General features: G+C 49.2%; 48 non-coding genes and 5 pseudogenes across 48 annotated transcripts; all 53 read left to right on the top strand.

Moving 5' to 3' along the window:
• Positions 1-198: 198 nt before the first annotated feature.
• Positions 199-317, top strand: LOC149762030 (5S ribosomal RNA). The gene has a single exon (XR_016407383.1). It is a non-coding gene; the product is annotated as a 5S ribosomal RNA (ribosomal RNA).
• Positions 318-564: 247 nt separating this feature from the next.
• LOC149762029 (5S ribosomal RNA) lies at positions 565-683 on the top strand. Its single transcript, XR_016410117.1, has one exon. It is a non-coding gene; the product is annotated as a 5S ribosomal RNA (ribosomal RNA).
• Positions 684-929: 246 nt separating this feature from the next.
• LOC149762028 (5S ribosomal RNA) lies at positions 930-1048 on the top strand. The gene has a single exon (XR_016410116.1). It is a non-coding gene; the product is annotated as a 5S ribosomal RNA (ribosomal RNA).
• A 246-nt stretch (positions 1049-1294) lies between these two features.
• On the top strand, positions 1295-1413 carry LOC149762027 (5S ribosomal RNA; annotated as a pseudogene).
• A 246-nt stretch (positions 1414-1659) lies between these two features.
• On the top strand, positions 1660-1778 carry LOC149762026 (5S ribosomal RNA). The gene has a single exon (XR_016410115.1). It is a non-coding gene; the product is annotated as a 5S ribosomal RNA (ribosomal RNA).
• A 246-nt stretch (positions 1779-2024) lies between these two features.
• Positions 2025-2143, top strand: LOC149762025 (5S ribosomal RNA). Its single transcript, XR_016410114.1, has one exon. It is a non-coding gene; the product is annotated as a 5S ribosomal RNA (ribosomal RNA).
• A 246-nt stretch (positions 2144-2389) lies between these two features.
• On the top strand, positions 2390-2508 carry LOC149762024 (5S ribosomal RNA). The gene has a single exon (XR_016407382.1). It is a non-coding gene; the product is annotated as a 5S ribosomal RNA (ribosomal RNA).
• Positions 2509-2755: 247 nt separating this feature from the next.
• Positions 2756-2874, top strand: LOC149762023 (5S ribosomal RNA). Its single transcript, XR_016412180.1, has one exon. It is a non-coding gene; the product is annotated as a 5S ribosomal RNA (ribosomal RNA).
• A 247-nt stretch (positions 2875-3121) lies between these two features.
• Positions 3122-3240, top strand: LOC149762022 (5S ribosomal RNA). Its single transcript, XR_016412179.1, has one exon. It is a non-coding gene; the product is annotated as a 5S ribosomal RNA (ribosomal RNA).
• A 246-nt stretch (positions 3241-3486) lies between these two features.
• On the top strand, positions 3487-3605 carry LOC149762021 (5S ribosomal RNA). The gene has a single exon (XR_016408597.1). It is a non-coding gene; the product is annotated as a 5S ribosomal RNA (ribosomal RNA).
• A 245-nt stretch (positions 3606-3850) lies between these two features.
• On the top strand, positions 3851-3969 carry LOC149762020 (5S ribosomal RNA). Its single transcript, XR_016405928.1, has one exon. It is a non-coding gene; the product is annotated as a 5S ribosomal RNA (ribosomal RNA).
• Positions 3970-4214: 245 nt separating this feature from the next.
• On the top strand, positions 4215-4333 carry LOC149762019 (5S ribosomal RNA). Its single transcript, XR_016410113.1, has one exon. It is a non-coding gene; the product is annotated as a 5S ribosomal RNA (ribosomal RNA).
• Positions 4334-4579: 246 nt separating this feature from the next.
• Positions 4580-4698, top strand: LOC149762018 (5S ribosomal RNA). The gene has a single exon (XR_016413000.1). It is a non-coding gene; the product is annotated as a 5S ribosomal RNA (ribosomal RNA).
• Positions 4699-4944: 246 nt separating this feature from the next.
• On the top strand, positions 4945-5063 carry LOC149762017 (5S ribosomal RNA; annotated as a pseudogene).
• A 246-nt stretch (positions 5064-5309) lies between these two features.
• Positions 5310-5428, top strand: LOC149762016 (5S ribosomal RNA). Its single transcript, XR_016403442.1, has one exon. It is a non-coding gene; the product is annotated as a 5S ribosomal RNA (ribosomal RNA).
• A 246-nt stretch (positions 5429-5674) lies between these two features.
• LOC149762015 (5S ribosomal RNA) lies at positions 5675-5793 on the top strand. The gene has a single exon (XR_016401583.1). It is a non-coding gene; the product is annotated as a 5S ribosomal RNA (ribosomal RNA).
• Positions 5794-6040: 247 nt separating this feature from the next.
• LOC149762014 (5S ribosomal RNA) lies at positions 6041-6159 on the top strand. The gene has a single exon (XR_016411334.1). It is a non-coding gene; the product is annotated as a 5S ribosomal RNA (ribosomal RNA).
• Positions 6160-6407: 248 nt separating this feature from the next.
• Positions 6408-6526, top strand: LOC149762013 (5S ribosomal RNA). The gene has a single exon (XR_016407738.1). It is a non-coding gene; the product is annotated as a 5S ribosomal RNA (ribosomal RNA).
• A 248-nt stretch (positions 6527-6774) lies between these two features.
• On the top strand, positions 6775-6893 carry LOC149762012 (5S ribosomal RNA). Its single transcript, XR_016406455.1, has one exon. It is a non-coding gene; the product is annotated as a 5S ribosomal RNA (ribosomal RNA).
• A 245-nt stretch (positions 6894-7138) lies between these two features.
• LOC149762011 (5S ribosomal RNA) lies at positions 7139-7257 on the top strand. The gene has a single exon (XR_016405927.1). It is a non-coding gene; the product is annotated as a 5S ribosomal RNA (ribosomal RNA).
• Positions 7258-7502: 245 nt separating this feature from the next.
• Positions 7503-7621, top strand: LOC149762010 (5S ribosomal RNA). Its single transcript, XR_016407212.1, has one exon. It is a non-coding gene; the product is annotated as a 5S ribosomal RNA (ribosomal RNA).
• A 246-nt stretch (positions 7622-7867) lies between these two features.
• On the top strand, positions 7868-7986 carry LOC149762009 (5S ribosomal RNA). The gene has a single exon (XR_016401716.1). It is a non-coding gene; the product is annotated as a 5S ribosomal RNA (ribosomal RNA).
• A 246-nt stretch (positions 7987-8232) lies between these two features.
• LOC149762008 (5S ribosomal RNA) lies at positions 8233-8351 on the top strand (annotated as a pseudogene).
• A 246-nt stretch (positions 8352-8597) lies between these two features.
• LOC149762007 (5S ribosomal RNA) lies at positions 8598-8716 on the top strand. Its single transcript, XR_016403441.1, has one exon. It is a non-coding gene; the product is annotated as a 5S ribosomal RNA (ribosomal RNA).
• Positions 8717-8962: 246 nt separating this feature from the next.
• Positions 8963-9081, top strand: LOC149762006 (5S ribosomal RNA). The gene has a single exon (XR_016401581.1). It is a non-coding gene; the product is annotated as a 5S ribosomal RNA (ribosomal RNA).
• Positions 9082-9328: 247 nt separating this feature from the next.
• On the top strand, positions 9329-9447 carry LOC149762005 (5S ribosomal RNA). Its single transcript, XR_016411254.1, has one exon. It is a non-coding gene; the product is annotated as a 5S ribosomal RNA (ribosomal RNA).
• A 248-nt stretch (positions 9448-9695) lies between these two features.
• On the top strand, positions 9696-9814 carry LOC149762004 (5S ribosomal RNA). The gene has a single exon (XR_016402215.1). It is a non-coding gene; the product is annotated as a 5S ribosomal RNA (ribosomal RNA).
• Positions 9815-10062: 248 nt separating this feature from the next.
• LOC149762003 (5S ribosomal RNA) lies at positions 10063-10181 on the top strand. Its single transcript, XR_016403942.1, has one exon. It is a non-coding gene; the product is annotated as a 5S ribosomal RNA (ribosomal RNA).
• A 244-nt stretch (positions 10182-10425) lies between these two features.
• On the top strand, positions 10426-10544 carry LOC149762002 (5S ribosomal RNA). The gene has a single exon (XR_016405926.1). It is a non-coding gene; the product is annotated as a 5S ribosomal RNA (ribosomal RNA).
• Positions 10545-10789: 245 nt separating this feature from the next.
• Positions 10790-10908, top strand: LOC149762001 (5S ribosomal RNA). The gene has a single exon (XR_016406037.1). It is a non-coding gene; the product is annotated as a 5S ribosomal RNA (ribosomal RNA).
• Positions 10909-11154: 246 nt separating this feature from the next.
• LOC149762000 (5S ribosomal RNA) lies at positions 11155-11273 on the top strand. The gene has a single exon (XR_016412999.1). It is a non-coding gene; the product is annotated as a 5S ribosomal RNA (ribosomal RNA).
• Positions 11274-11519: 246 nt separating this feature from the next.
• LOC149761999 (5S ribosomal RNA) lies at positions 11520-11638 on the top strand (annotated as a pseudogene).
• Positions 11639-11884: 246 nt separating this feature from the next.
• Positions 11885-12003, top strand: LOC149761998 (5S ribosomal RNA). Its single transcript, XR_016403440.1, has one exon. It is a non-coding gene; the product is annotated as a 5S ribosomal RNA (ribosomal RNA).
• A 246-nt stretch (positions 12004-12249) lies between these two features.
• Positions 12250-12368, top strand: LOC149761997 (5S ribosomal RNA). Its single transcript, XR_016401580.1, has one exon. It is a non-coding gene; the product is annotated as a 5S ribosomal RNA (ribosomal RNA).
• A 247-nt stretch (positions 12369-12615) lies between these two features.
• LOC149761996 (5S ribosomal RNA) lies at positions 12616-12734 on the top strand. Its single transcript, XR_016411143.1, has one exon. It is a non-coding gene; the product is annotated as a 5S ribosomal RNA (ribosomal RNA).
• A 248-nt stretch (positions 12735-12982) lies between these two features.
• Positions 12983-13101, top strand: LOC149761995 (5S ribosomal RNA). Its single transcript, XR_016406036.1, has one exon. It is a non-coding gene; the product is annotated as a 5S ribosomal RNA (ribosomal RNA).
• A 246-nt stretch (positions 13102-13347) lies between these two features.
• Positions 13348-13466, top strand: LOC149761994 (5S ribosomal RNA). Its single transcript, XR_016412998.1, has one exon. It is a non-coding gene; the product is annotated as a 5S ribosomal RNA (ribosomal RNA).
• A 246-nt stretch (positions 13467-13712) lies between these two features.
• LOC149761993 (5S ribosomal RNA) lies at positions 13713-13831 on the top strand (annotated as a pseudogene).
• Positions 13832-14077: 246 nt separating this feature from the next.
• On the top strand, positions 14078-14196 carry LOC149761992 (5S ribosomal RNA). The gene has a single exon (XR_016403439.1). It is a non-coding gene; the product is annotated as a 5S ribosomal RNA (ribosomal RNA).
• A 246-nt stretch (positions 14197-14442) lies between these two features.
• LOC149761991 (5S ribosomal RNA) lies at positions 14443-14561 on the top strand. The gene has a single exon (XR_016401579.1). It is a non-coding gene; the product is annotated as a 5S ribosomal RNA (ribosomal RNA).
• A 247-nt stretch (positions 14562-14808) lies between these two features.
• On the top strand, positions 14809-14927 carry LOC149761990 (5S ribosomal RNA). Its single transcript, XR_016403594.1, has one exon. It is a non-coding gene; the product is annotated as a 5S ribosomal RNA (ribosomal RNA).
• A 248-nt stretch (positions 14928-15175) lies between these two features.
• On the top strand, positions 15176-15294 carry LOC149761989 (5S ribosomal RNA). Its single transcript, XR_016402214.1, has one exon. It is a non-coding gene; the product is annotated as a 5S ribosomal RNA (ribosomal RNA).
• Positions 15295-15542: 248 nt separating this feature from the next.
• Positions 15543-15661, top strand: LOC149761988 (5S ribosomal RNA). Its single transcript, XR_016403941.1, has one exon. It is a non-coding gene; the product is annotated as a 5S ribosomal RNA (ribosomal RNA).
• Positions 15662-15906: 245 nt separating this feature from the next.
• Positions 15907-16025, top strand: LOC149761987 (5S ribosomal RNA). The gene has a single exon (XR_016405925.1). It is a non-coding gene; the product is annotated as a 5S ribosomal RNA (ribosomal RNA).
• Positions 16026-16270: 245 nt separating this feature from the next.
• LOC149761986 (5S ribosomal RNA) lies at positions 16271-16389 on the top strand. The gene has a single exon (XR_016406035.1). It is a non-coding gene; the product is annotated as a 5S ribosomal RNA (ribosomal RNA).
• A 246-nt stretch (positions 16390-16635) lies between these two features.
• LOC149761985 (5S ribosomal RNA) lies at positions 16636-16754 on the top strand. Its single transcript, XR_016412997.1, has one exon. It is a non-coding gene; the product is annotated as a 5S ribosomal RNA (ribosomal RNA).
• Positions 16755-17000: 246 nt separating this feature from the next.
• Positions 17001-17119, top strand: LOC149761984 (5S ribosomal RNA). The gene has a single exon (XR_016401556.1). It is a non-coding gene; the product is annotated as a 5S ribosomal RNA (ribosomal RNA).
• Positions 17120-17366: 247 nt separating this feature from the next.
• LOC149761983 (5S ribosomal RNA) lies at positions 17367-17485 on the top strand. The gene has a single exon (XR_016412177.1). It is a non-coding gene; the product is annotated as a 5S ribosomal RNA (ribosomal RNA).
• A 245-nt stretch (positions 17486-17730) lies between these two features.
• Positions 17731-17849, top strand: LOC149761982 (5S ribosomal RNA). Its single transcript, XR_016406851.1, has one exon. It is a non-coding gene; the product is annotated as a 5S ribosomal RNA (ribosomal RNA).
• Positions 17850-18094: 245 nt separating this feature from the next.
• On the top strand, positions 18095-18213 carry LOC149761981 (5S ribosomal RNA). The gene has a single exon (XR_016408247.1). It is a non-coding gene; the product is annotated as a 5S ribosomal RNA (ribosomal RNA).
• Positions 18214-18458: 245 nt separating this feature from the next.
• Positions 18459-18577, top strand: LOC149761980 (5S ribosomal RNA). Its single transcript, XR_016410111.1, has one exon. It is a non-coding gene; the product is annotated as a 5S ribosomal RNA (ribosomal RNA).
• Positions 18578-18823: 246 nt separating this feature from the next.
• On the top strand, positions 18824-18942 carry LOC149761979 (5S ribosomal RNA). The gene has a single exon (XR_016412996.1). It is a non-coding gene; the product is annotated as a 5S ribosomal RNA (ribosomal RNA).
• A 246-nt stretch (positions 18943-19188) lies between these two features.
• Positions 19189-19307, top strand: LOC149761978 (5S ribosomal RNA). The gene has a single exon (XR_016412653.1). It is a non-coding gene; the product is annotated as a 5S ribosomal RNA (ribosomal RNA).
• Positions 19308-19339: the final 32 nt, after the last annotated feature.

The raw sequence follows: 19339 nt of genomic DNA, 5'->3' as shown, positions 1-19339 counted from the left end.
TTTTTCGGCTTTTGGCTTTTCCTCTTCGGATAATTTTTTTCCCCCGAAAATAAACTAAGTCCGGAGACTGGCGGTGCCATGCCGCATAGCGGAACAGCGTGTTGAATCCTACGCCAGAACGGCCCCGGCAGCGCGAATGTCTCGGGCCGTCGACGTCTGCTACTTTGTCATAAAAGGGAGTTTCGAAGGGCATGTCTTGGGTGCGATCATACCAGCACTAATGCACCGGATCCTATCAGAACTCCGCAGTTAAGCGTGCTTGGGCGAGAGTAGTACTAGGATGGGTGACCCCCTGGGAAGTCCTCATGTTGCACCCTTTTTATTTTTTGCCCACTTTTTTATTTTTTGATAATATTTATTTTTAATTTTTTGGCTTTTGGCTTTTCCTCTTCGGATAATTTTTTTCCCCCGACAATAAACTGGGTCCGGAGACTGGCGGTGCCATGCCGCATAGCGGGACCAGCGCGTTGAATCCTACGCCAGAACGGCCCCGGCAGCGCGAATGTCTCGGGCCGTCGAGGTCTGCTGCTTTGTCATAAAAGGGAGTTTCGAAGGGCATATCATGGGTGCGATCATACCAGCACTAATGCACCGGATCCCATCAGAACTCCGCAGTTAAGCGTGCTTGGGCGAGAGTAGTACTAGGATGGGTGACCCCCTGGGAAGTCCTCGTGTTGCACCCCTTTTATTTTTTGCCCGCTTTTTTCTTTTTTGATAACATTTATTTTTAATTTTTTGGCTTTTGGCTTTTCCTCTTCGGATAATTTTTTTCCCTCGAAAATAAACTGAGTCCGGAGACTCGCGGTGCCATGCCGCATAGCGGAACAGCGCATTGAATCCTACGCCAAAACGGCCTCGGCAGCGCGAATGTCTCGGGCCGTCGAGGTCTGCTGCTTTGTCATAAAAGGGTGTTTCGATGGGCATGTCATGGGTGCGATCATACCAGCACTAATGCACCGGATCCCATCAGAACTCCGCAGTTAAGCGTGCTTGGGCGAGAGTAGTACTAGGATGGGTGACCCCCTGGGAAGTCCTCGTGTTGCACCCCTTTTATTTTTTGCCCGCTTTTTTATTTTTTGATAATATTTATTTTTAATTTTTCGGCTTTTGGCTTTTCCTCTTCGGATAATTTTTTTCCCCCGAAAATAAACTGAGTCCGGAGACTCGCGGTGCCATGCCGCATAGCGGAACAGCGCGTTGAATCCTACGCCAGAACGGCCCCGGCAGCGCGAATGTCTCGGGCCGTCGCGGTCTGCTGCTTTGTCATAAAAGGGAGTTTCGAAGGGCATGTCATGGGTGCGATCATACCAGCACTAATGCACCGGATCCCATCATAACTCCGCAGTTAGGCGTGCTTGGGCGAGAGAAGTACTAGGATGGGTGACCCCCTGGGAAGTCCTCGTGTTGCACCCTTTTTACTTTTTGCCCGCTTTTTTATTTTTTGATAATATTTATTTTTAATTTTTTGGCTTTTGGCTTTTCCTCTTCGGATAATTTTTTCCCCCCGAAAATAAACTGAGTCCGGAGACTGGCGGTGCCATGCCGCATAGCGGAACAGCGCGTTGAATCCTACGCCAGAACGGCCCCGGCAGCGCGAATGTCTCGGGCCGTCGAGGTCTGCTGCTTTGTCATAAAAGGGAGTTTCGAAGGGCATGTCATGGGTGCGATCATACCAGCACTAATGCACCGGATCCCATCAGAACTCCGCAGTTAAGCGTGCTTGGGCGAGAGTAGTACTAGGATGGGTGACCCCCTGGGAAGTCCTCGTGTTGCACCCCTTTTATTTTTTGCCCGCTTTTTTATTTTTTGATAACATTTATTTTTTATTTTTCGGCTTTTGGCTTTTCCTCTTCGGATAATTTTTTTCCCCCTAAAATAAACTGAGTCCGGAGACTGGCGGTGCCATGCCGCATAGCGGAACAGCGCGTTGAATCCTACGCCAGAACGGCCCCGGCAGCGCGAATGTCTCGGGCCGTCGAGGTCTGCTGCTTTGTCATAAAAGGGAGTTTCGAAGGGCATGTCATGGGTGCGATCATACCAGCACTAATGCACCGGATCCCATCAGAACTCCGCAGTTAAGCGTGCTTGGGCGAGAGTAGTACTAGGATGGGTGACCCCCTGGGAAGTCCTCGTGTTGCACCCCTTTTATTTTTTGCCCGCTTTTTTATTTTTTGATAACATTTATTTTTTATTTTTCGGCTTTTGGCTTTTCCTCTTCGGATAATTTTTTTCCCCCGAAAATAAACTGAGTCCGGAGACTGGCGGTGCCATGCCGCATAGCGGAACAGCGTGTTGAATCCTACGCCAGAACGGCCCCGGCAGCGCGAATGTCTCGGGCCGTCGAGGTCTGCTACTTTGACATAAAAGGGAGTTTCGAAGGGCATGTCTTGGGTGCGATCATACCAGCACTAATGCACCGGATCCTATCAGAACTCCGCAGTTAAGCGTGCTTGGGCGAGAGTAGTACTAGGATGGGTGACCCCCTGGGAAGTCCTCATGTTGCACCCTTTTTATTTTTTGCCCGCTTTTTTATTTTTTGATAATATTTATTTTTAATTTTTTGGCTTTTGGCTTTTTCTCTTCGGATAATTTTTTTCCCCCGACAATAAACTGGGTCCGGAGACTGGCGGTGCCATGCCGCATAGCGGGACCAGCGCGTTGAATCCTACGCCAGAACGGCCCCGGCAGCGCGAATGTCTCGGGCCGTCGAGGTCTGCTGCTTTGTCATAAAAGGGAGTTTCGAAGGGCATATCATGGGTGCGATCATACCAGCACTAATGCACCGGATCCCATCAGAACTCCGCAGTTAAGCGTGCTTGGGCGAGAGTAGTACTAGGATGGGTGACCCCCTGGGAAGTCCTCGTGTTGCACCCTTTTTATTTTTTGCCCGCTTTTTTCTTTTTTGATAACATTTATTTTTAATTTTTTGGCTTTTGGCTTTTCCTCTTCGGATAATTTTTTTCCCTCGAAAATAAACTGAGTCCGGAGACTCGCGGTGCCATGCCGCATAGCGGGACCAGCGCGTTGAATCCTACGCCAGAACGGCCCCGGCAGCGTGAATGTCTCGGGCCGTCGAGGACTGCTGCTTTGTCATAAAAGGGAGTTTCGAAGGGCATGTCATGGGTGCGATCATACCAGCACTAATGCACCGGATCCCATCAGAACTCCGCAGTTAAGCGTGCTTGGGCGAGAGTAGTACTAGGATGGGTGACCCCCTGGGAAGTCCTCGTGTTGCACCCTTTTTATTTTTTGCCCGCTTTTTTATTTTTTGATAATATTTATTTTTAATTTTTCGGCTTTTGGCTTTTTCTCTTCGGATAATTTTTTTTTTCCGAAAATAAACTGAGTCCGGAGACTGGCGGTGCCATGCCGCATAGCGGAACAGCGCGTTGAATCCTACGCCAGAACGGCCCCGGCAGCGCAAATGTCTCGTGCCGTCGCGGTCTGCTGCTTTGTCATAAAAGGGAGTTTCGAAGGGCATGTCATGGGTGCGATCATACCAGCACTAATGCACCGGATCCCATCATAACTCCGCAGTTAAGCGTGCTTGGGCGAGAGAAGTACTTGGATGGGTGACCCCCTGGGAAGTCCTCGTGCTGCACCCTTTTAATTTTTTGCCCGCTTTTTTATTTTTTGATAATATTTATTTTTAATTTTTCGGCTTTTGGCCTTTCCTCTTCGGATAATTTTTTTTCCCGAAAATAAACTGAGTCCGGAGACTGGCGGTGCCATGCCGCATAGCGGAACAGCGCGTTGAATCATACGCCAGAACGGCCCCGGCAGCGCGAATGTCTCGTGCCGTCGCGGTCTGCTGCTTTGTCATAAAAGGGAGTTTCGAAGGGCATGTCATGGGTGCGATCATACCAGCACTAATGCACCGGATCCCATCATAACTCCGCAGTTAAGCGTGCTTGGGCGAGAGTAGTACTAGGATGGGTGACCCCCTGGGAAGTCCTCGTGTTGCACCCCTTTTATTTTTTGCCCTTTTTTTATTTTTTGATAATATTTATTTTTAATTTTTCGGCTTTTGGCTTTTCCTCTTCGGATAATTTTTTTTCCTCGAAAATAAACTGAGTCCGGAGACTCGCGGTGCCATGCCGCATAGCGGAACAGCGCGTTGAATCCTACGCCAGAACGGCCCCGGCAGCGCGAATGTCTCGTGCCGTCGAGGTCTGCTGCTTTGTCATAAAAGGGAGTTTCGAAGGGAATATCATGGGTGCGATCATACCAGCACTAATGCACCGGATCCCATCAGAACTCCGCAGTTAAGCGTGCTTGGGCGAGAGTAGTACTAGGATGGGTGACCCCCTGGGAAGTCCTCGTGTTGCACCCCTCTTATTTTTTGCCCGCTTTTTTGTTTTTTGATAACATTTATTTTTAATTTTTCGGCTTTTGGCTTTTCCTCTTCGGATAATTTTTTTTCCCCGAAAATAAACTGAGTCCGGAGACCCGCGGTGCCATGCCGCATAGCGGAACAGCGCGTTGAATCCTACGCCAGAACGGCCCCGGCAGCGCGAATGTCTCGGGCCGTCGAGGTCTGCTGCTTTGTCATAAAAGGATGTTTCGATAGGCATGTCATGGGTGCGATCATACCAGCACTAATGCACCGGATCCCATCAGAACTCCGCAGTTAAGCGTGCTTGGGCGAGAGTAGTACTAGGTTGGGTGACCCCCTGGGAAGTCCTCGTGTTGCACCCCTTTTATTTTTTGCCCACTTTTTTATTTTTTGATAATATTTATTTTTAATTTTTTGGCTTTTGGCTTTTCCTCTTCGGATAATTTTTTCCCCCCGAAAATAAACTGAGTCCGGAGACTGGCGGTGCCATGCCGCATAGCGGAACAGCGCGTTGAATCCTACGCCAGAACGGCCCCGGCAGCGCGAATGTCTCGTGCCGTCGCGGTCTGCTGCTTTGTCATAAAAGGGTGTTTCGAAGGGCATGTCATGGGCGCGATCTTACCAGCACTAATGCACCGGATCCCATCATAACTCCGCAGTTAAGCGTGCTTGGGCGAGAGAAGTACTAGGATGGGTGACCCCCTGGGAAGTCCTCGTGTTGCACCCTTTTTATTTTTTGCCCGCTTTTTTATTTTTTGATAATATTTATTTTTAATTTTTCGGCTTTTGGCTTTTCCTCTTCGGATAATTTTTTTCCCTCGAAAATAAACTGAGTCCGGAGACTCGCGGTGCCATGCCGCATAGCGGAACAGCGCGTTGAAACCTACGCCAGAACGGCCCCGGCAGCGCGAATGTCTCGGGCCGTCGAGGTCTGCTGCTTTGTCATAAAAGGGAGTTTCGAAGGGCATATCATGGGTGCGATCATACCAGCACTAATGCACCGGATCCCATCAGAACTCCGCAGTTAAGCGTGCTTGGGCGAGAGTAGTACTAGGATGGGTGACCCCCTGGGAAGTCCTCGTGTGGCACCCCTTTTATTTTTTGCCCGCTTTTTTATTTTTTGATAACATTTATTTTTAATTTTTCGGCTTTTGGCTTTTCCTCTTCGGATAATTTTTTTCCCCCGAAAATAAACTGAGTCCGGAGACTCGCGGTGCCATGCCGCATAGCGGAACAGTGCGTTGAATCCTACGCCAGAACGGCCCCGGCAGCGCGAATGTCTCGGGCCGTCGAGGTCTGCTGCTTTGTCATAAAAGGTTGTTTCGATGGGCATGTCATGGGTGCGATCATACCAGCACTAATGCACCGGATCCCATCAGAGCTCCGCAGTTAAGCGTGCTTGGGCGAGAGTAGTACTAGGATGGGTGACCCCCTGGGAAGTCCTCGTGTTGCACCCCTTTTATTTTTTGCCCGCATTTTTATTTTTTGATAATATTTATTTTTAATTTTTTGGCTTTTGGCTTTTCCTCTTCGGATAATTTTTTTCCCCCCGAAAATAAACTGAGTCCGGAGACTGGCGAGGCCATGCCGCATAGCGGAACAGCGCGTTGAATCATACGCCAGAACGGCCCCGGCAGCGCGAATGTCTCGGGCCGTCGAGGTCTGCTGCTTTGTCTTAAAAGGGAGTTTCGAAGGGCATGTCTTGGGTGCGATCATACCAGCACTAATGCACCGGATCCCATCAGAACTCCGCAGTTAAGCGTGCTTGGGCGAGAGTAGTACTAGGATGGGTGACCCCCTGGGAAGTTCTCGTGTTGCACCCTTTTTATTTTTTGCCCGCTTTTTTATTTTTTGATAATATTTATTTTTAATTTTTCGGTCTTTTGGCTTTTCCTCTTCGGATAATTTTTTTCCTCCGACAATAAACTGAGTCCGGAGACTGGCGGTGCCATGCCGCATAGCGGGACCACCGCGTTGAATCCTACGCCAGAACGGCCCCGGCAGCGTGAATGTCTCGGGCCGTCGAGGTCTGCTGCTTTGTCATAAAAGGGAGTTTCGAAGGGCATGTCATAGGTGCGATCATACCAGCACTAATGCACCGTATCCCATCAGAACTCCGCAGTTAAGCGTGCTTGGGCGAGAGTAGTACTAGGATGGGTGACCCCCTGGGAAGTCCTCGTGTTGCACCCTTTTTATTTTTTGCCCGCTTTTTTATTTTTTGATAATATTTATTTTTAATTTTTCGGTCTTTTGGCTTTTCCTCTTCGGATAATTTTTTTCCCCCGACAATAAACTGAGTCCGGAGACTGGCGGTGCCATGCCGCATAGCGGGACCAGCGCGTTGAATCCTACGCCAGAACGGCCACGGCAGCGCGAATGTCTCGAGCCGTCGAGGTCTGCTGCTTTGTCATAAAAGGGAGTTTCGAAGGGCATGTCATAGGTGCGATTATACCAGCACTAATGCACCGGATCCCATCAGAACTTCGCAGTTAAGCGTGCTTGGGCGAGAGTAGTACTAGGATGGGTGACCCCCTGGGAAGTCCTCGTGTTGCACCCTTTTTATTTTTTGCCCGCTTTTTTATTTTTTGATAATATTTATTTTTAATTTTTCGGCTTTTGGCCTTTCCTCTTCGGATAATTTTTTTTCCCGAAAATAAACTGAGTCCGGAGACTGGCGGTGCCATGCCGCATAGCGGAACAGCGCGTTGAATCATACGCCAGAACGGCCCCGGCAGCGCGAATGTCTCGTGCCGTCGCGGTCTGCTGCTTTGTCATAAAAGGGAGTTTCGAAGGGCATGTCATGGGTGCGATCATACCAGCACTAATGCACCGGATCCCATCATAACTCCGCAGTTAAGCGTGCTTGGGCGAGAGTAGTACTAGGATGGGTGACCCCCTGGGAAGTCCTCGTGTTGCACCCCTTTTATTTTTTGCCCTTTTTTTATTTTTTGATAATATTTATTTTTAATTTTTCGGCTTTTGGCTTTTCCTCTTCGGATAATTTTTTTTCCTCGAAAATAAACTGAGTCCGGAGACTCGCGGTGCCATGCCGCATAGCGGAACAGCGCGTTGAATCCTACGCCAGAACGGCCCAGGCAGCGCGAATGTCTTGTGTCGTCGAGGTCTGCTGCTTTGTCATAAAAGGGAGTTTCGAAGGGCATATCATGGGTGCGATCATACCCGCACTAATGCACCGGATCCCATCAAAACTCCGCAGTTAAGCGTGCTTGGGCGAGAGTAGTACTAGGATGGGTGACCCCCTGGGAAGTCCTTGTGTTGCACCCCTTTTATTTTTTGCCCGCTTTTTTATTTTTTGATAACATTTATTTTTAATTTTTCGGCTTTTGGCTTTTCCTCTTCGGATAATTTTTTTCCCCCGAAAATAAACTGAGTCCGGAGACCCGCGGTGCCATGCCGCATAGCGGAACAGCGCGTTGAATCCTGCGCCAGAACGGCCCCGGCAGCGCGAATGTCTCGGGCCGTCGAGGTCTGCTGCTTTGTCATAAAAGGATGTTTCGATAGGCATGTCATGGGTGCGATCATACCAGTACTAATGCACCGGATCCCATCAGAACTCCGCAGTTAAGCGTGCTTGGGCGAGAGTAGTACTAGGTTGGGTGACCCCCTGGGAAGTCCTCGTGTTGCACCCCTTTTATTTTTTGCCCACTTTTTTATTTTTTGATAATATTTATTTTTAATTTTTTGGCTTTTGGCTTTTCCTCTTCGGATAATTTTTTCCCCCCGAAAATAAACTGAGTCCGGAGACTGGCGGTGCCATGCCGCATAGCGGAACAGCGCGTTGAATCCTACGCCAGAACGGCCCCGGCAGCGCGAATGTCTCGTGCCGTCGCGGTCTGCTGCTTTGTCATAAAAGGGTGTTTCGAAGGGCATGTCATGGGCGCGATCTTACCAGCACTAATGCACCGGATCCCATCATAACTCCGCAGTTAAGCGTGCTTGGGCGAGAGAAGTACTAGGATGGGTGACCCCCTGGGAAGTCCTCGTGTTGCACCCTTTTTATTTTTTGCCCGCTTTTTTATTTTTTGATAATATTTATTTTTAATTTTTCGGCTTTTGGCTTTTCCTCTTCGGATAATTTTTTTCCCTCGAAAATAAACTGAGTCCGGAGACTCGCGGTGCCATGCCGCATAGCGGAACAGCGCGTTGAAACCTACGCCAGAACGGCCCCGGCAGCGCGAATGTCTCGGGCCGTCGAGGTCTGCTGCTTTGTCATAAAAGGGAGTTTCGAAGGGCATATCATGGGTGCGATCATACCAGCACTAATGCACCGGATCCCATCAGAACTCCGCAGTTAAGCGTGCTTGGGCGAGAGTAGTACTAGGATGGGTGACCCCCTGGGAAGTCCTCGTGTGGCACCCCTTTTATTTTTTGCCCGCTTTTTTATTTTTTGATAACATTTATTTTTAATTTTTCGGCTTTTGGCTTTTCCTCTTCGGATAATTTTTTTCCCCCGAAAATAAACTGAGTCCGGAGACTCGCGGTGCCATGCCGCATAACGGAACAGTGCGTTGAATCCTACGCCAGAACGGCCCCGGCAGCGCGAATGTCTCGGGCCGTCGAGGTCTGCTGCTTTGTCATAAAAGGTTGTTTCGATGGGCATGTCATGGGTGCGATCATACCAGCACTAATGCACCGGATCCCATCAGAGCTCCGCAGTTAAGCGTGCTTGGGCGAGAGTAGTACTAGGATGGGTGACCCCCTGGGAAGTCCTCGTGTTGCACCCCTTTTATTTTTTGCCTGCATTTTTATTTTTTGATAATATTTATTTTTAATTTTTTGGCTTTTGGCTTTTCCTCTTCGGATAATTTTTTTCCCCCCGAAAATAAACTGAGTCCGGAGACTGGCGAGGCCATGCCGCATAGCGGAACAGCGCGTTGAATCATACGCCAGAACGGCCCCGGCAGCGCGAATGTCTCGGGCCGTCGAGGTCTGCTGCTTTGTCTTAAAAGGGAGTTTCGAAGGGCATGTCTTGGGTGCGATCATACCAGCACTAATGCACCGGATCCCATCAGAACTCCGCAGTTAAGCGTGCTTGGGCGAGAGTAGTACTAGGATGGGTGACCCCCTGGGAAGTTCTCGTGTTGCACCCTTTTTATTTTTTGCCCGCTTTTTTATTTTTTGATAATATTTATTTTTAATTTTTCGGTCTTTTGGCTTTTCCTCTTCGGATAATTTTTTTCCTCCGACAATAAACTGAGTCCGGAGACTGGCGGTGCCATGCCGCATAGCGGGACCACCGCGTTGAATCCTACGCCAGAACGGCCCCGGCAGCGTGAATGTCTCGGGCCGTCGAGGTCTGCTGCTTTGTCATAAAAGGGAGTTTCGAAGGGCATGTCATAGGTGCGATCATACCAGCACTAATGCACCGGATCCCATCAGAACTCCGCAGTTAAGCGTGCTTGGGCGAGAGTAGTACTAGGATGGGTGACCCCCTGGGAAGTCCTCGTGTTGCACCCTTTTTATTTTTTGCCCGCTTTTTTATTTTTTGATAATATTTATTTTTAATTTTTCGGTCTTTTGGCTTTTCCTCTTCGGATAATTTTTTTCCCCCGACAATAAACTGAGTCCGGAGACTGGCGGTGCCATGCCGCATAGCGGGACCAGCGCGTTGAATCCTACGCCAGAACGGCCACGGCAGCGCGAATGTCTCGAGCCGTCGAGGTCTGCTGCTTTGTCATAAAAGGGAGTTTCGAAGGGCATGTCATGGGTGCGATTATACCAGCACTAATGCACCGGATCCCATCAGAACTTCGCAGTTAAGCGTGCTTGGGCGAGAGTAGTACTAGGATGGGTGACCCCCTGGGAAGTCCTCGTGTTGCACCCTTTTCATTTTTTGCCCGCTTTTTTATTTTTGATAATATTTATTTTTAATTTTTCGGCTTTTGGCCTTTCCTCTTCGGATAATTTTTTTTCCGGAAAATAAACTGAGTCCGGAGACTGGCGGTGCCATGCCGCATAGCGGAACAGCGCGTTGAATCATACGCCAGAACGGCCCCGGCAGCGCGAATGTCTCGTGCCGTCGCGGTCTGCTGCTTTGTCATAAAAGGGAGTTTCGAAGGGCATGTCATGGGTGCGATCATACCAGCACTAATGCACCGGATCCCATCATAACTCCGCAGTTAAGCGTGCTTGGGCGAGAGTAGTACTAGGATGGGTGACCCCCTGGGAAGTCCTCGTGTTGCACCCCTTTTATTTTTTGCCCTTTTTTTATTTTTTGATAATATTTATTTTTAATTTTTCGGCTTTTGGCTTTTCCTCTTCGGATAATTTTTTTTCCTCGAAAATAAACTGAGTCCGGAGACTCGCGGTGCCATGCCGCATAGCGGAACAGCGCGTTGAATCCTACGCCAGAACGGCCCCGGCAGCGCGAATGTCTTGTGCCGTCGAGGTCTGCTGCTTTGTCATAAAAGGGAGTTTCGAAGGGCATATCATGGGTGCGATCATACCAGCACTAATGCACCGGATCCCATCAAAACTCCGCAGTTAAGCGTGCTTGGGCGAGAGTAGTACTAGGATGGGTGACCCCCTGGGAAGTCCTTGTGTTGCACCCCTTTTATTTTTTGCCCGCTTTTTTATTTTTTGATAACATTTATTTTTAATTTTTCGGCTTTTGGCTTTTCCTCTTCGGATAATTTTTTTCCCCCGAAAATAAACTGAGTCCGGAGACCCGCGGTGCCATGCCGCATAGCGGAACAGCGCGTTGAATCCTGCGCCAGAACGGCCCCGGCAGCGCGAATGTCTCGGGCCGTCGAGGTCTGCTGCTTTGTCATAAAAGGATGTTTCGATAGGCATGTCATGGGTGCGATCATACCAGCACTAATGCACCGGATCCCATCAGAACTCCGCAGTTAAGCGTGCTTGGGCGAGAGTAGTACTAGGTTGGGTGACCCCCTGGGAAGTCCTCGTGTTGCACCCCTTTTATTTTTTGCCCACTTTTTTATTTTTTGATAATATTTATTTTTAATTTTTTGGCTTTTGGCTTTTCCTCTTCGGATAATTTTTTCCCCCCGAAAATAAACTGAGTCCGGAGACTGGCGGTGCCATGCCGCATAGCGGAACAGCGCGTTGAATCCTACGCCAGAACGGCCCCGGCAGCGCGAATGTCTCGTGCCGTCGCGGTCTGCTGCTTTGTCATAAAAGGGTGTTTCGAAGGGCATGTCATGGGCGCGATCTTACCAGCACTAATGCACCGGATCCCATCATAACTCCGCAGTTAAGCGTGCTTGGGCGAGAGAAGTACTAGGATGGGTGACCCCCTGGGAAGTCCTCGTGTTGCACCCTTTTTATTTTTTGCCCGCTTTTTTATTTTTTGATAATATTTATTTTTAATTTTTCGGCTTTTGGCTTTTCCTCTTCGGATAATTTTTTTCCCTCGAAAATAAACTGAGTCCGGAGACTCGCGGTGCCATGCCGCATAGCGGAACAGCGCGTTGAAACCTACGCCAGAACGGCCCCGGCAGCGCGAATGTCTCGGGCCGTCGAGGTCTGCTGCTTTGTCATAAAAGGGAGTTTCGAAGGGCATATCATGGGTGCGATCATACCAGCACTAATGCACCGGATCCCATCAGAACTCCGCAGTTAAGCGTGCTTGGGCGAGAGTAGTACTAGGATGGGTGACCCCCTGGGAAGTCCTCGTGTGGCACCCCTTTTATTTTTTGCCCGCTTTTTTATTTTTTGATAACATTTATTTTTAATTTTTCGGCTTTTGGCTTTTCCTCTTCGGATAATTTTTTTCCCCCGAAAATAAACTGAGTCCGGAGACTCGCGGTGCCATGCCGCATAGCGGAACAGTGCGTTGAATCCTACGCCAGAACGGCCCCGGCAGCGCGAATGTCTCGGGCCGTCGAGGTCTGCTGCTTTGTCATAAAAGGTTGTTTCGATGGGCATGTCATGGGTGCGATCATACCAGCACTAATGCACCGGATCCCATCAGAGCTCCGCAGTTAAGCGTGCTTGGGCGAGAGTAGTACTAGGATGGGTGACCCCCTGGGAAGTCCTCGTGTTGCACCCCTTTTATTTTTTGCCCGCATTTTTATTTTTTGATAATATTTATTTTTAATTTTTTGGCTTTTGGCTTTTCCTCTTCGGATAATTTTTTTCCCCCCGAAAATAAACTGAGTCCGGAGACTGGCGAGGCCATGCCGCATAGCGGAACAGCGCGTTGAATCATACGCCAGAACGGCCCCGGCAGCGCGAATGTCTCGGGCCGTCGAGGTCTGCTGCTTTGTCTTAAAAGGGAGTTTCGAAGGGCATGTCTTGGGTGCGATCATACCAGCACTAATGCACCGGATCCCATCAGAACTCCGCAGTTAAGCGTGCTTGGGCGAGAGTAGTACTAGGATGGGTGACCCCCTGGGAAGTTCTCGTGTTGCACCCTTTTTATTTTTTGCCCGCTTTTTTATTTTTTGATAATATTTATTTTTAATTTTTCGGTCTTTTGGCTTTTCCTCTTCGGATAATTTTTTTCCTCCGACAATAAACTGAGTCCGGAGACTGGCGGTGCCATGCCGCATAGCGGGACCACCGCGTTGAATCCTACGCCAGAACGGCCCCGGCAGCGTGAATGTCTCGGGCCGTCGAGGTCTGCTGCTTTGTCATAAAAGGGAGTTTCGAAGGGCATATCATGGGTGCGATCATACCAGCACTAATGCACCGGATCCCATCAAAACTCCGCAGTTAAGCGTGCTTGGGCGAGAGTAGTACTAGGATGGGTGACCCCCTGGGAAGTCCTTGTGTTGCACCCCTTTTATTTTTTGCCCGCTTTTTTATTTTTTGATAACATTTATTTTTAATTTTTCGGCTTTTGGCTTTTCCTCTTCGGATAATTTTTTTCCCCCGAAAATAAACTGAGTCCGGAGACCCGCGGTGCCATGCCGCATAGCGGAACAGCGCGTTGAATCCTGCGCCAGAACGGCCCCGGCAGCGCGAATGTCTCGGGCCGTCGAGGTCTGCTGCTTTGTCATAAAAGGATGTTTCGATAGGCATGTCATGGGTGCGATCATACCAGCACTAATGCACCGGATCCCATCAGAACTCCGCAGTTAAGCGTGCTTGGGCGAGAGTAGTACTAGGTTGGGTGACCCCCTGGGAAGTCCTCGTGTTGCACCCCTTTTATTTTTTGCCCACTTTTTTATTTTTTGATAATATTTATTTTTAATTTTTTGGCTTTTGGCTTTTCCTCTTCGGATAATTTTTTCCCTCCGAAAATAAACTGAGTCCGGAGACTGGCGGTGCCATGCCGCATAGCGGAACAGCGCGTTGAATCCTACGCCAGAACGGCCCCGGCAGCGCGAATGTCTCGTGCCGTCGCGGTCTGCTGCTTTGTCATAAAAGGGTGTTTCGAAGGGCATGTCATGGGCGCGATCTTACCAGCACTAATGCACCGGATCCCATCATAACTCCGCAGTTAAGCGTGCTTGGGCGAGAGAAGTACTAGGATGGGTGACCCCCTGGGAAGTCCTCGTGTTGCACCCTTTTTATTTTTTGCCCGCTTTTTTATTTTTTGATAATATTTATTTTTAATTTTTCGGCTTTTGGCTTTTCCTCTTCGGATAATTTTTTTCCCTCGAAAATAAACTGAGTCCGGAGACTCGCGGTGCCATGCCGCATAGCGGAACAGCGCGTTGAAACCTACGCCAGAACGGCCCCGGCAGCGCGAATGTCTCGGGCCGTCGAGGTCTGCTGCTTTGTCATAAAAGGGAGTTTCGAAGGGCATATCATGGGTGCGATCATACCAGCACTAATGCACCGGATCCCATCAGAACTCCGCAGTTAAGCGTGCTTGGGCGAGAGTAGTACTAGGATGGGTGACCCCCTGGGAAGTCCTCGTGTGGCACCCCTTTTATTTTTTGCCCGCTTTTTTATTTTTTGATAACATTTATTTTTAATTTTTCGGCTTTTGGCTTTTCCTCTTCGGATAATTTTTTTCCCCCGAAAATAAACTGAGTCCGGAGACTCGCGGTGCCATGCCGCATAGCGGAACAGTGCGTTGAATCCTACGCCAGAACGGCCCCGGCAGCGCGAATGTCTCGGGCCGTCGAGGTCTGCTGCTTTGTCATAAAAGGTTGTTTCGATGGGCATGTCATGGGTGCGATCATACCAGCACTAATGCACCGGATCCCATCAGAGCTCCGCAGTTAAGCGTGCTTGGGCGAGAGTAGTACTAGGATGGGTGACCCCCTGGGAAGTCCTCGTGTTGCACCCCTTTTATTTTTTGCCCGCATTTTTATTTTTTGATAATATTTATTTTTAATTTTTTGGCTTTTGGCTTTTCCTCTTCGGATAATTTTTTTCCCCCCGAAAATAAACTGAGTCCGGAGACTGGCGAGGCCATGCCGCATAGCGGAACAGCGCGTTGAATCATACGCCAGAACGGCCCCGGCAGCGCGAATGTCTCGGGCCGTCGAGGTCTGCTGCTTTGTCTTAAAAGGGAGTTTCGAAGGGCATGTCTTGGGTGCGATCATACCAGCACTAATGCACCGGATCCCATCAGAACTCCGCAGTTAAGCGTGCTTGGGCGAGAGTAGTACTAGGATGGGTGACCCCCTGGGAAGTTCTCGTGTTTCACCCTTTTTATTTTTTGCCCGCTTTTTTATTTTTTGATAATATTTATTTTTAATTTTTCGGTCTTTTGGCTTTTCCTCTTCGGATAATTTTTTTCCTCCGACAATAAACTGAGTCCGGAGACTGGCGGTGCCATGCCGCATAGCGGGACCACCGCGTTGAATCCTACGCCAGAACGGCCCCGGCAGCGTGAATGTCTCGGGCCGTCGAGGTCTGCTGCTTTGTCATAAAAGGGAGTTTCGAAGGGCATGTCATAGGTGCGATCATACCAGCACTAATGCACCGGATCCCATCAGAACTCCGCAGTTAAGCGTGCTTGGGCGAGAGTAGTACTAGGATGGGTGACCCCCTGGGAAGTCCTCGTGTTGCACCCTTTTTATTTTTTGCCCGCTTTTTTATTTTTTGATAATATTTATTTTTAATTTTTCGGTCTTTTGGCTTTTCCTCTTCGGATAATTTTTTTCCCCCGACAATAAACTGAGTCCGGAGACTGGCGGTGCCATGCCGCATAGCGGGACCAGCGCGTTGAATCCTACGCCAGAACGGCCACGGCAGCGCGAATGTCTCGAGCCGTCGAGGTCTGCTGCTTTGTCATAAAAGGGAGTTTCGAAGGGCATGTCATGGGTGCGATTATACCAGCACTAATGCACCGGATCCCATCAGAACTTCGCAGTTAAGCGTGCTTGGGCGAGAGTAGTACTAGGATGGGTGACCCCCTGGGAAGTCCTCGTGTTGCACCCTTTTTATTTTTTGCCCGCTTTTTTATTTTTTGATAATATTTATTTTTAATTTTTCGGCTTTTGGCCTTTCCTCTTCGGATAATTTTTTTTCCCGAAAATAAACTGAGTCCGGAGACTGGCGGTGCCATGCCGCATAGCGGAACAGCGCGTTGAATCATACACCAGAACGGCCCCGGCAGCGCGAATGTCTCGTGCCGTCGCGGTCTGCTGCTTTGTCATAAAAGGGAGTTTCGAAGGGCATGTCATGGGTGCGATCATACCAGCACTAATGCACCGGATCCCATCATAACTCCGCAGTTAAGCGTGCTTGGGCGAGAGTAGTACTAGGATGGGTGACCCCCTGGGAAGTCCTCGTGTTGCACCCCTTTTATTTTTTGCCCTTTTTTTATTTTTTGATAATATTTATTTTTAATTTTTCGGCTTTTGGCTTTTCCTCTTCGGATAATTTTTTTTCCTCGAAAATAAACTGAGTCCGGAGACTCGCGGTGCCATGCCGCATAGCGGAACAGCGCGTTGAATCCTACGCCAGAACGGCCCCGGCAGCGCGAATGTCTTGTGCCGTCGAGGTCTGCTGCTTTGTCATAAAAGGGAGTTTCGAAGGGCATATCATGGGTGCGATCATACCAGCACTAATGCACCGGATCCCATCAAAACTCCGCAGTTAAGCGTGCTTGGGCGAGAGTAGTACTAGGATGGGTGACCCCCTGGGAAGTCCTTGTGTTGCACCCCTTTTATTTTTTGCCCGCTTTTTTATTTTTTGATAACATTTATTTTTAATTTTTCGGCTTTTGGCTTTTCCTCTTCGGATAATTTTTTTCCCCCGAAAATAAACTGAGTCCGGAGACCCGCGGTGCCATGCCGCATAGCGGAACAGCGCGTTGAATCCTACGCCAGAACGGCCCCGGCAGCGCGAATGTCTCGGGCCGTCGAGGTCTGCTGCTTTGTCATAAAAGGATGTTTCGATAGGCATGTCATGGGTGCGATCATACCAGCACTAATGCACCGGATCCCATCAGAACTCCGCAGTTAAGCGTGCTTGGGCGAGAGTAGTACTAGGTTGGGTGACCCCCTGGGAAGTCCTCGTGTTGCACCCCTTTTATTTTTTGCCCACTTTTTTATTTTTTGATAATATTTATTTTTAATTTTTTGGCTTTTGGCTTTTCCTCTTCGGATAATTTTTTCCCCCCGAAAATAAACTGAGTCCGGAGACTGGCGGTGCCATGCCGCATAGCGGAACAGCGCGTTGAATCATACGCCAGAACGGCCCCGGCAGCGCGAATGTCTCGGGCCGTCGAGGTCTGCTGCTTTGTCTTAAAAGGGAGTTTCGAAGGGCATGTCTTGGGTGCGATCATACCAGCACTAATGCACCGGATCCCATCAGAACTCCGCAGTTAAGCGTGCTTGGGCGTGAGTAGTACTAGGATGGGTGCCCCCCTGGGAAGTCCTCGTGTTGCACCCTTTTTATTTTTTGCCCGCTTTTTTATTTTTTGATAATATTTATTTTTAATTTTTCGGCTTTTGGCTTTTCCTCTTCGGATAAATTTTTTCCTCCGACAATAAACTGAGTCCGGAGACTGGCGGTGCCATGCCGCATAGCGGGACCAGCGCGTTGAATCCTACGCCAGAACGGCCCCGGCAGCGTGAATGTCTCGGGCCGTCGAGGTCTGCTGCTTTGTCATAAAAGGGAGTTTCGAAGGGCATGTCATGGGTGCGATCATACCAGCACTAATGCACCGGATCCCATCAGAACTCCGCAGTTAAGCGTGCTTGGGCGAGAGTAGTACTAGGATGGGTGACCCCCTGGGAAGTCCTCGTGTTGCACCCTTTTTATTTTTTGCCCGCTTTTTTATTTTTTGATAATATTTATTTTTAATTTTTCGGCTTTTGGCTTTTTCACTTTGGATAATTTTTTTTTCCGAAAATAAACTGAGTCCGGAGACTGGCGGTGCCATGCCGCATAGCGGAACAGCGCGTTGAATCCTACGCCAGAACGGCCCCGGCAGCGCGAATGTCTCGTGCCGTCGCGGTCTGCTGCTTTGTCATAAAAGGGAGTTTCGATGGGCATGTCATGGGTGCGATCATACCAGCACTAATGCACCGGATCCCATCATAACTCCGCAGTTAAGCGTGCTTGGGCGAGAGAAGTACTTGGATGGGTGACCCCCTGGGAAGTCCTCGTGTTGCACCCTTTTTATTTTTTGCCCGCTTTTTTATTTTTTGATAATATTTATTTTTAATTTTTCGGCTTTTGGCCTTTCCTCTTCGGATAATTTTTTTTCCCGAAAATAAACTGAGTCCGGAGACTGGCGGTGCCATGCCGCACAGCGGAACAGCGCGTTGAATCATACGCCAGAACGGCCCCGGCAGCGCGAATGTCTCGTGCCGTCGCGGTCTGCTGCTTTGTCATAAAAGGGAGTTTCGAAGGGCATGTCATGGGTGCGATCATACCATCACTAATGCACCGGATCCCATCATAACTCCGCAGTTAAGCGTGCTTGGGCGAGAGTAGTACTAGGATGGGTGACCCCCTGGGAAGTCCTCGTGTTGCACCCCTTTTATTTTTTGCCCTTTTTTTATTTTTTGATAATATTTATTTTTAATTTTTCGGCTGTTGGCTTTTCCTCTTCGGATAATTTTTTTTCCTCGAAAATAAACTGAGTCCGGAGACTCGCGGTGCCATGCCGCATAGCGGAACAGCGCGTTGAATCCTACGCCAGAACGGCCCCGGCAGCGCGAATGTCTCGTGCCGTCGAGGTCTGCTGCTTTGTCATAAAAGGGAGTTTCGAAGGGCATATCATGGGTGCGATCATACCAGCACTAATGCACCGGATCCCATCAGAACTCCGCAGTTAAGCGTGCTTGGGCGAGAGTAGTACTAGGATGGGTGACCCCCTGGGAAGTCCTCGTGTTGCACCCCTTTTATTTTTTGCCCGCTTTTTTATTTTTTGATAACATTTATTTTTAATTTTTCGGCTTTTGGCTTTTCCTCTTCGGATAATTTTTTTCCCCCGAAAATAAACTGAGTCCGGGGACCCGTGGTGCCATGCCGCATAGCGGAACAGCGCGTTGAATCCTACGCCAGAACGGCCCCGGCAGCGCGAATGTCTCGGGCCGTCGAGGTCTGCTGCTTTGTCATAAAAGGATGTTTCGATAGGCATGTCATGGGTGCGATCATACCAGCACTAATGCACCGGATCCCATCAGAACTCCGCAGTTAAGCGTGCTTGGGCGAGAGTAGTACTAGGTTGGGTGACCCCCTGGGAAGTCCTCGTGTTGCACCCCTTTTATTTTTTGCCCACTTTTTTATTTTTTGATAATATTTATTTTTAATTTTTTGGCTTTTGGCTTTTCCTCTTCGGATAATTTTTTCCCTCCGAAAATAAACTGAGTCCGGAGACTGGCGGTGCCATGCCGCATAGCGGAACAGCGCGTTGAATCATACGCCAGAACGGCCCCGGCAGCGCGAATGTCTCGGGCCGTCGAGGTCTGCTGCTTTGTCTTAAAAGGGAGTTTCGAAGGGCATGTCTTGGGTGCGATCATACCAGCACTAATGCACCGGATCCCATCAGAACTCCGTAGTTAAGCGTGCTTGGGCGAGAGTAGTACTAGGATGGGTGACCCCCTGGGAAGTCCTCGTGTTGCACCCTTTTTATTTTTTGCCCGCTTTTTTATTTTTTGA

This window comes from Phoenix dactylifera, chromosome 4 (genome assembly GCF_051530095.1).
Source record: "Phoenix dactylifera cultivar Ajwa chromosome 4, Ajwa_hap1_PhDact_Kaust_v1.1, whole genome shotgun sequence".
Lineage (NCBI taxonomy): Eukaryota > Viridiplantae > Streptophyta > Magnoliopsida > Arecales > Arecaceae > Phoenix > Phoenix dactylifera.
Note: the sequence above shows the minus strand (reverse complement) of the source record. Positions and strands in the feature narration are given on the sequence as shown.